Source organism: Pinus tabuliformis, chromosome 5_1, assembly GCF_031772625.1.
Source record: "Pinus tabuliformis cultivar Carrire ecotype Pingquan chromosome 5_1, CPIR1, whole genome shotgun sequence".
NCBI classification, from domain to species: Eukaryota; Viridiplantae; Streptophyta; class Pinopsida; order Pinales; family Pinaceae; genus Pinus; species Pinus tabuliformis.
Genome location: NC_142305.1, coordinates 608,094,650 through 608,105,411, shown reverse-complemented (window position 1 = coordinate 608,105,411; position 10,762 = coordinate 608,094,650).

Here is a 10,762-nt window from a genome sequence, read left to right as displayed (position 1 = left end):
CCGCCGCCCGTGGTGGCGCGGCCGTGGGCGGAGGGCCTGCCCGAAATTGACCTCCCGCCCCCCGACCGCTCGTGTTGGCGCGACCGTGGGCGGAGGTGCCTGCGGGCAGGTCGATTCCGGGAATCGACCTCCTGCCCCCCGGCCGCCCGTGGTGTTGCGGCTGTGGGCGGAGGGCCTGCCCGCAGGCACCTTCGCCCACAGCCGTGCCACCACGGGTGGTCGGGGAGCCAAGGGCCGCAAATTTTTTTAAAATTTTTTTTTTTGTAGTAATTTTTTAAATTTGAAATTAAAAAATTATTTTTTTGAAAAAAAATTAAAATGTTTTTAATTATTTGTATTTTTAAATTAAAAAAAAAAAGTGTTTAAAAAAAAATTGTTTAAAATAAAATTTAAATTTAATTTTTTTCTTTTTTAATAAAAATTGTAGGTTTTGTTAGCTACATATACCAATAGGTTTCATATTTCATGATTGGCAAAGAAAGTTCCAAATATGCTCTGCTTTGGTGATACAAAGATCCCATATTTCCATGAGAAAACAATGTGTGTATATAGCTTGATGTGGACTCAATTTTGATGGTTGGTCCAACAGCCTAATCTGGATCATGCCATGTTTCAATTTTCTGTTGTAGAATAGAGAAAGAAGTCTGTCCAAACTGTTTAATCTTGGCAGACCAGTAGCTTAGGTAGAGAATTAAGGTTCCCAACTGCTTAATCTGGGACCTTGGAAGCAATAAGGGTAATGCTAGATAGAAAATCAAAAGAAAAATCCAAGAGAAAAGAAAAGGCAAATAAGGGTCTGCAAGTCTAAGTGCACCCTCCAAGAACAAACAAAAAATGCTAGGCAAGTAGATGGGTAGGCAGATGGGGTTGCAAAAATGTCATTCCTTACAATTGAATGTGTGCTAACCTATTCACAAAGGAAAATCAATGGATTGAGAAGGTCTTCTTCTCCATCATGTTGCAGCAAAGCAAAGGAGCATGTCTAACTTCACACTTTCCCCTTTCACATTCATTACTAACATCCCTTCATCAGTTGAGATTCATGGAAGAATTTGAGGTTTTATGGTGGTTCTTATTCCTTTAAAAGCCACATTTCTTGTCTAAAAATCTTTTTATTTTGATCTACTCCCTAAGCTAAGTTATCTGCACATAAACTTAGTGATTTCACTCCTCATTCACCTTTTCCATCCATATTAACCCCTTACTTCTATTATCTAAATCCCCTATGTTACATTTTCCCTACTATTATAACACGATGGTGTATAAATCCCTAGCTTTGTATAAATATCCTCCCTTTTTAGCACTATAGCTAAATAAGTTTGTCTAAAGGGAGACATTAGTCCACCAGGGACTATGGTCAACCCTGTCATGGGATTGCTCTAACCTCTGGTTGGAGTGATAACCTCCCCCTAAGCCCTCACCTCACCTCTGCTCAAGAATTCCACAAAAACCCCTTCCCTCTGCTTAAAACCCACTTTTTAACCCTTCTTCCCCCCTCAAATTAACCCTTGCCCCGAAAAACCCACAAAAAACCCTTAAACCTAAAGTTCTCCGCCCAAAATATTAATTTGAATATTTTAATATGCCGGCGGGACCCCCCAAACATGCACGATTTGTCGGGAGGCCCGCCAGCCGTCCATCGTCTGCCACCCCCGATCCAATGGTGGGCGGGTATTTCCAGATTTGGATCTGCCGACCTTTAGCGTCCGGGGAACGGTGGTTTTCCGCCCCGTACATGGGACGCGTGGCAGGCGGCGGGGTTGTTCGGAGCCCCCCTCCCCAATACCGCCTTTGCCCAAAGGTGGTGCGGGGAAACCGCTTACCACCCTCCCCGTTACCACCTTCCCTCCTACGTCACCCACACGTCACCATGACGTCAGACCATCTCCCGCCCCGCGCCGCGTGGCCCTCCACGTAGCCCTGCCACCTTATCCGCTAGCTACCCTGTCCGGCCATGCTGGCCTCCACCTCAGCGCCCACGTCACCCTCCGTACCCGGGCCCGCCATAACGTCATGCTGACGTCATCGGCGGAAAAGCGCCAATAACCCGTTTTTACCAAAATTGTCGTTATAAACGCTCGAAATAGCCGTTTTATGTCATTTTCGAGCGAAATACATAGAGCTCTTGTCGCTGCTTCCGCGCCAGATTGTTCCCGAACCTCCAAATTTGAATTTGCGACCGTCCAAGCTTATCAACTCAGCTACATTGAGCCTTCACAGTTCGGCCCGCAGGCTTGTCAAGCGATTTTATCCAGGTATTCACCATAATTTTCCCATTTCGCCCATACATACCATTTCTCTGCAAATTACCATTAAAGAACTTGTCAAATTCCAAATTAAACTCTGTCTGCTACCTAAAAGTGAGCTAAGGTAACCTGCATTGCCCCAACACCATAATTTAACATTAAAACAGACAATTCGCGGACCAAAATTGTAAATTTGTCCTCGAGGTGCCCGGCATTGTTCCCTTTTGCCGGGTGTAGACCAGCTGCAGCTTCTTACCAAAGTAAATCTCACATACCCTCTGCAATTTACCCCTAGCAATTCACAATCCCTGTGAATTTACCAAAAACTGCAGAAACAAGCCTGCCTTTTCCACTGTGAAAAACATTTCAAACATTGTCTACAGTGAGTCTATCACTTAAGCTCTGAGGAACCTTGCAATCCATTGCACTCACCTTGTTCAAAATCAGATTATACAATGGCTGCCCCTGCACCCTCAGCCCTCAGTGTAGCTCCATTAAATCCACCAAATAAAGACCTGGAGGCCTTGCCCTTTGCTGACAAGGACTACCTCATTGAAGACTTTGTGGGTAACAGGGACTTTCTGCAGACCTTCAGGCAATTGAGAGAGGACTACCTGAATGGTCATGATACATATGGGATATGGGAGTCAAACCTGCCATACTATTGTCTCCCCTCTGTCAATGTCTTTCCTGAGATCATTCGCCTATGTGCAGAAAACTATGATGTGCAGCACAGAGCTATTAGCTCTCCATCTGGGAGGATCCTCTTTTACATTAATCCTGAATCCATCAATAAAATGCTCCATTTTGATCAGACAGAGCTGCTGTTCCCATTTTCCATGAATTATCTGCTGGACACTGGTGCCAAGATGACCAGTGAGGAGATTCAAAAGGTCACCAGGACATTCATGAGACCTGAGTACCAGCCTACAGGGCCACCTCCTTATCTGGATGTCTATTTTACTGAAGTAGGCAGACTATTACTGGACATGATTGCTTATGTGCTGGGATACAGAACCAACGAGCATGTGGATGAAACAATGCTGGTATTGCTAGCTGTTTACAGCCCAGGCCAACCCCCTGCCCGCAAATATAACTTTGCCAAGTTCATAGCTAACAAGATCCATGATCAGTTGGGCAAAGTGGATAGACAGGGTGTCTTCAAGTACTCGGCCTATATCTATCACCTTTTCATGTACTATCAGTCTGAGGCTTTTCCATGCTACATCAAAAAGCTGGATTATAGAGGGGAAAGAAAAGTCTCAAATTCACCCTATTCCTATTGTGAATTTGTTGACCAATTTGTATACCCAGTCTCTTGCCTATTGATGAGGTCCCCTCCTCCCAGAATATCAACTGAGATATAGAAAGCTTTGCAGCTTTCCAAAAAATACAAAATAGGTGATTGGTACCTATATGAGAATCATACAGTCATCAGAGTCTATGGCTGTGAGCTCTGTCCATACAGGCTCCCAAAATACGTGCCTATGAGGTTATTTGCCTTGGAGTATTACAGGCAGTTGATTCAGTCCGACCTCACCCACTTCCACAGCTCCAAAAAGAAGGCCCACCTCAAGTTCAAACACCAGTTGGGCCCCTTCATCATGAATAAGAAAGAAGGATGGGAAGAGGCCGACCTAATCCCCAAAGATAAATACAAGCTGTCATATAGTTTTCGGTGGGTCCCTTATGACCCTGAAGGCTTCATTACTGCTAGAAGAACCAAGTACAGGCTTCTAGGTTATAGGCATTGTCAATACCCACACATTGAAAGATATGCCAACCAGCAAGAATGGCAGCAGGGTACTCTAGTTGAAAAACTAACTGAAGAAGAGACAATGCTAAAGAATGTAAAGGAGCTTGAAAAAACTATTGACCTAGACTCTGTGCAGCAGGTACCTTTCAAACGGCCTTATTCAGCAGGAGAAGGGACCTCGGCCTCAAGGACTGCACCAGTCGCACAGGCACCTTCCACAGCAGCACCAGCTACAGACAAAGGGAAAGGCATAATGGGTGCTGAGGAAGAAACCATGAAAGAAAAGTCTACCCCTTCAAGTGAACAGCAACAAGGGCAGCAACCGGAGCAACAGCAACAGCAGACTCCCCCTCCACAAACTGAGGCACCCACAGCTCCAATTTTGCAGACCCCAGCACAAGAGGACAGGGGTACGAAGAGAGCCAGAGAAGAGTCCACTCCTGCTAGTGGATCCTCCCAGCAACCCCAGACCAAGAGGCCAAGAGCTGATTCCCCGGAGGTAGAAGACATCACTAAAGAATTCCTTGACAGTTCAAGGAAAAACAGGGAGGGCAGCCAGCACACAGGTACACGCTCCTTTCAGCAGGAGCAAGGATTGCAACTGGGTTTGGAGGTGTCATCCTCCTCACAGCAGAGCAAGAAGCCCAAAGGCACTAAGGACTTCTTCAAACAAATAAAGGCACAGAATGACCTGCTGAGGGTGGAGGTTTATAAGCAATTTCTCAATGCCACACCAGCCCAAAAGGAAAGGCTAATGTCTGTGTATGACATCCAGGAGGAGAAAATGATCCTCAGCCATTTCAAGCCTACAGTGCCCCATCCAAAATCCGCAGCAGATTATGTGAAGACAACGGTGGAGGTCCCAGCCAAAGAAATCCATCCCATGGACCAGATAGAACTCCACAAACAAACTGGAGAAATGGTCTATGCAACCTTGGTGGAGAGGGCAACATTGGCCCATGAGCTAAAAGAGTCACTCAAAAATACCAACACTCAGTTGGATTTTGAGAGAATGTCCTCCCTAGCCAAAGATAACAGAATAAAGTCACTAGAGGACATTATTGTTGACCTAGGGCATGATCCTAAGGATCCAAAGGGTGTAAGGGCCCTTATGAAGAAAAAAGAAGATGACCTCAATGCATTAAAGAAGAGGTTAAAGCTGCAGCCCACAGAGCACCCTCAAACAGCTGAGCTACAAAAGGAAAAACAGGCTGATGAGCAACTGGACCTCATAATGCAGCTAAATCAAAAGGTCCTCGATTTGGAGAAGGAGCTTGAAGGAGCATTGCAAGATAAACAGGGAGAATCTACATCCCAAGCTCCTCCAACTACTTCAACCACTGCAACAACTACAGAGGCAGCAGTGGCCCCTACGACAGAAGCAGCAGCAACAGCTCCAAGCTCCAGTGCAAGTGTGGAAGAATTAACCAAGGCCATTAAGGAAATGGAGCTCCAGGCAGATGAAATAAAGAAGGTCAAAGAAAAATTGGCAGAATTAGATGTCAAATATGACAAATCAAAGATAACAGTGGCAGAACAAGGCAGAGAAATAAAGGCCCTAAAAGAAAAGATAAAGGCCTTGGAAAAGGAGCTGAATCTGGAAAGTGCCATGGTTGAAATAAGGAGAATTCTGTGGGCCAAAATTGGCCAATCCATCGATAAACAATGGAGATCAATTAAAACCATACATGAGCAGATGGATTTAATTGACCTAGCACAAACAGAGATTCAGAGGGCCAAGACAACACTGGGAGACAAGCCAGAACAGGCCAACCGAATGATAGATTTTTTGAACAGGCAAGAAAAGGAGGAACTGGCAGCCATGGGCATAGTCAACAGAACAAAGGCCGTCCTTACAGCCAAGAAAGTACTCACTCTCAGGAATTATGTACAGACAGTGGAGAGAAAGTGCTTTGAGATACAAGCTGAAGTACATGAGTACCAGCACAAGATGGCAGCACTGCAAGCGAAAGGACTGCCCAGCCTACTAAGCGGTGCAGGAAAGCTGATCTCCCGAGATCAATTTGCTAACAGGATGGCAGCGTATATTGAAAACCAAATCACTGCATCTGCCAGTACCTCTCAGGAAATAGGGCCTCCAACAGGACAGAGCTTATATAATAAACTTGAAGGCCTGTTTTTTATTGAGAGTGAGGTAAAGCACCTTTTTGAAATTCCTCCTAATTTTTACAGGTATACAGAGGCCGACGAAACTTTGATTAAGATTCGAAGACATCAAATGCCTAAGGAGGATTGGTTGAAGGCAATGCTTCAAATTCTGCCACGTTAGCCTCAGTTGCTCGGTCACTGCCATCCCCAGCTCACTAGAAGACAAACAACAGAAAAAGGTTAGCATTTAAAGCTGCTGAAAAATGACTCAGCACATGTACAACGACAGCTAGCCCAAAGGATAAGAAGAAACGCATATCTTTGACAGCGTATCCTCAGCCGACTCCAGCAGCCACCAAGTCAACAGTCTCTGACCATTTTGACAGCTAAAGCACTGAAGAGTTATTACAGCATTAACCTTCTCAGCTACAACGCTCCAGGAGTTGGCATAACATCAATGAGCCATTAACTCATTTCGTTGATATTTTTCATGTAAATTTTGTATATATACCCCCCTTAGTAACGCATAAGGGGTTGGTAATTTTTACTCTGAGGAAAATATATTGTACACTTTCAGAATTATCTAATACAAAGGGCTGGACTAGCTCAGTGATTTCCTGAAGTTTTGATGTCTTGCTGATGACCTGCGTGCTGTTGCAGAATTCTTGTGCTGTCTAGTGGAATAATAAGTCTTCTTAATCTCTGTTTGTCTTCTTATGTTATTGCATACTCATGTTTTCATCAAATCTAGCAATAGAGAAAAGGAATAGTACAGGACATGATTCATAACACTCTGTGCTCAATCTTTTATTGCTGTAAATGTTTTCTTCTGAATTAACCATGGACATGAAATCTTGAGTGCTCATGTTTGCGTTAATTCAATAACTGTGAATGTTTATCTAGAAATTCTTAGTTGCTTCTAAATAATATTCTCACTTCTTCACACATCCTTTTATTGAAAGATTCTTAACTGCCTTTCATAAACTGAATACATCACACTTAATCGAAATTCCAAAGCGTTGTTTCCCAGATAAGTTATCCAGCTCTGCAGCATCACTATCATATCAACATAGCACACCAAACATCTAAAGGACCACTGACTCCATGCCCAATGACCTATAACATTCTAGTGTGAGCACATATATATCTTGACTGAAACATTCTCCAACCAAATACAAAAAACAAATCTTGAAAATCATAACCAGCCTAAAATACTATCAGAACAAAGCTAAACCATAAAGAGAGAGCCCTCTCTGATTACAGCCTGGCTAGAAGCTGTAATCCAAAGATTGGTTAGTGGTTACCCCGGCCGTATTCCCTTGGGAGTCAAAGGGAACAACCTGGGTGTTAACATAATTGGCGACTCCACTGGGGAAATCTTATTTTTCAACTGTTGTCTGTCTATAGACAGTGGTTCTAAAAGTTTGAGCAGTCCCTTGAAACAGTTCTAAAAATATCCTAAAATATCAAAAACAAGTTCAGAAGCTGGCTCCTAAAAGGGAACTTAGACACACTAGGTCAAACCCTGACCCCAATCCACCAGCTATTTGTGAAAATCCTAATACCATCCCCAAGATCATTAGGAAGCAGCGGGAACAGGAGACCCTTGCTGACTCAAGTCCTGAGACAGCTCATCCAAACCCTGTGCCAACTCCAATCAAGGTTTTATTTCGGTCTACCCTTGGTTCCCCCAGCTCACCATCCACATCTCAAAGCCCTCCTTTCACACCTCCATCCACTGCACATATTCCCTTGACCAACACTCTAGTTTCCACCTTTCCCACTACCCCTGTTATATCAGTCATTCATGCTATCCCAGTCATCCCTGTTAACCCTCTAAATCCTGCAAATATGGCTAATAGATATGCACCCCTGCAGTTACCTGCCAATGCTCCAGCCCTACCTCAGGACTATCAATCCAAGATCTCATATTTTGACTCCACTGGCCCTTTCACAGCAATTCAGCATGCCAGAAGGATGCAAGATCACTTTGAGAACTATGAAATTGATGATGACAGTGTGAGAATGAGAGTCTTTGTTCAGAGCCTCACAGGGGATGTAAGAACTTGGTTTAGATCACTAGCTGCAAATACCATCACAACTCCTGATGACCTTTATCAAGCCTTTACTAATAGGTGGGAGAAGAAGAAAGATCCCCTGCACATACTTGGTGAATATGACACAATCAGACGAGGTCCTCAAGAGACCGTGTTGGAGTATTGTGCAAGATTTAATAATGTATATAATGCAATACCACAGAATTTAAGACCTCCCCCTGATCTGGCCTTGTACAAATTTCCTGATGGTTTTGACCCTGATATGGCATATCAATTAAAAGAAAGGGCACCTGAAACCCTTGAAGAAGCCCAAAAGGTTGCTGTCACAGTAGAGGCTAACCTGATTGCTAAAAGAAACAGGGCACGATTGGAAAAGAGAACCACCTTCAAAGATGAACCCTCAGCCTTTGATCAAAAATTGGATGCAATACTCACTGGTATGAAGAGGTTGGGGGATAGAGTAGAATCAGTTGAGAGAAAATCATCATGGGAAGCACCACGAAATAACCCTAACAGGAATCCAAACTTTAGGAGAAATCAAAACCCAAATGTTGGCAAGACCGGTTCTGACCCAGACATAAGACCTTCTTTCCAGGAAAACTATACTGAGGCATCCACCTCGGATGAACAAACAGATGACACCCACATTAACCTGATGGGCCTGAATGATGAGCAGCAAGTTTTTCTAAGTCAAGAGGATCATAAAGATGATGACATTCAGCAATTCCAAACCAGGTCAGGTGAGTCATTTGACTTTAAACAAGGATATGACACAGCTGTTTATGAAGTTCATAAACAATATAAGCTAAGAAGCAGAACTATAAATGTGACACAGCCTGACAAGACAAAGGACACAACACAGCCTAAGAAAGCTATTATCACAGAACCAAGTGACAAAACTGGTCCAATTACAGATGAGGTAACAGTTGAGGAAATAGCTGTAACTTCTCCCTCAAAACAGCAACCAGTAGAGTCATCACCCTTGCAGCCCAACCCAACTAACATTCCTCAAGAGGTCAGTAACAAGGACAAGCTTCAAGATCAAGATAAGGATCAAGAAGAAAACCTAGTGAACAAGGAAAATGCTGCCACCCACAACACCAAGATCCAATCTGAAAGACCCTTTGACTTAGAAGCTGAAATTGGCAAATTGAAGGTAGCTGTCCCTCTTTCAGAACTAGCCAAGCATGACATTTATAGACAACAAATCAAGAAGTCCCTTCAGCTAACTCGTAATAAAGATAATGTAAATGTGTTAGATGACACCCCAGAATTGCTTTTCGGTCCAGAAGTTGATGGAAAAACAGCCGTTGCAGGTATCTTACCTTTTTATGTTAGTTTACATGTTCATGATAAGATACTACACAATGCAATGTTTGATTCAGGTGCCTCTCACAACTTGATGCCCAAATCAGTCATGGAAAGATTGAATCTAGACATTACAAGACCATATAAGGACCTATTCTCATTTGACTCCAGCCAAGTCAAGTGTCTAGGCTTGATAAAAGACTTATGTGTGTCCCTTGTTCAGTACCCAAATAAAACAATTCTCATGGATGTGGTGGTTGCTAATATCCCACCTAAATATGGGATGCTGTTATCAAGATCATGGGGGGCTAAACTCCAAGGTTCCCTACAACTAGACATGTCATATGCAACCATCTCTGTCTTTGGGCAACCAAAAAGACTATACAGAGAAACACTTATGAAATACATGGTCAGCAGTGAAGAAAAACCTCAAAATTTTCCCATATATGCTGTTCATTCTGATATAGACTCATATATTCTTTTCAATGACAATACAGGTCTTACAAATAATGATGTTGAAACCAAAACACTTGAGCAAGACCAGGATATTGATGAACAAGCTGCTGCTCAAGAAATCAAGCTACTTCAATCAAGTGATCAGACTGTCCTAGCAGACAAACCAGGTGAAAAACCAGAACTTCAACTTATGATTCCAGATCACAGACAAGTTATTAAAACTCCCCTAGAAAAAGAGAACCTATGGTTCCTTGAATTTGATGGGTCAGTCAACAAGTTAGGGGCAGGAGCAGGGGTTTGGATACATAATAAACAAAACAGTCATGCAGAGGGCCGAGCCTATAGGTTAAACTTCAGATGCACCAACAATATGGCAGAATATGAAGCTCTCTTGTTAGGCCTTAAGCTAGTAAAATCCTTACAAGCCATAAAGGTTTCAATTATGGGAGATTCAGACTTGATCATCCAACAAGTAAAGGGAAATTTTGTTACTAATGACAAAAGACTGAGATCTTATAGGTCTGCTGCTGCTGAACTACTACAGTCCTTCACTGAATTCCAGATTACCAAAATTCCTAGAACCCATAATCTGCATGCCCATAGCTTGGCCACATTTGCAAGTACCTGCAAGCTACCTTTTGAGCCCCACCATTGCTTTACAGCTGAGGTAAAACACAGACCTTCTGTCCCAAACAATGTCAAGGACTGGCAAGTATTTGAAGATGATGCACAAATAAATAATTTCTTGACCTTGCAACAAGAATTTGTAGGACTAAATATTGACACTGAAAGAGCAAGTCAATCACAAATACCTGATCAACAGAATCATA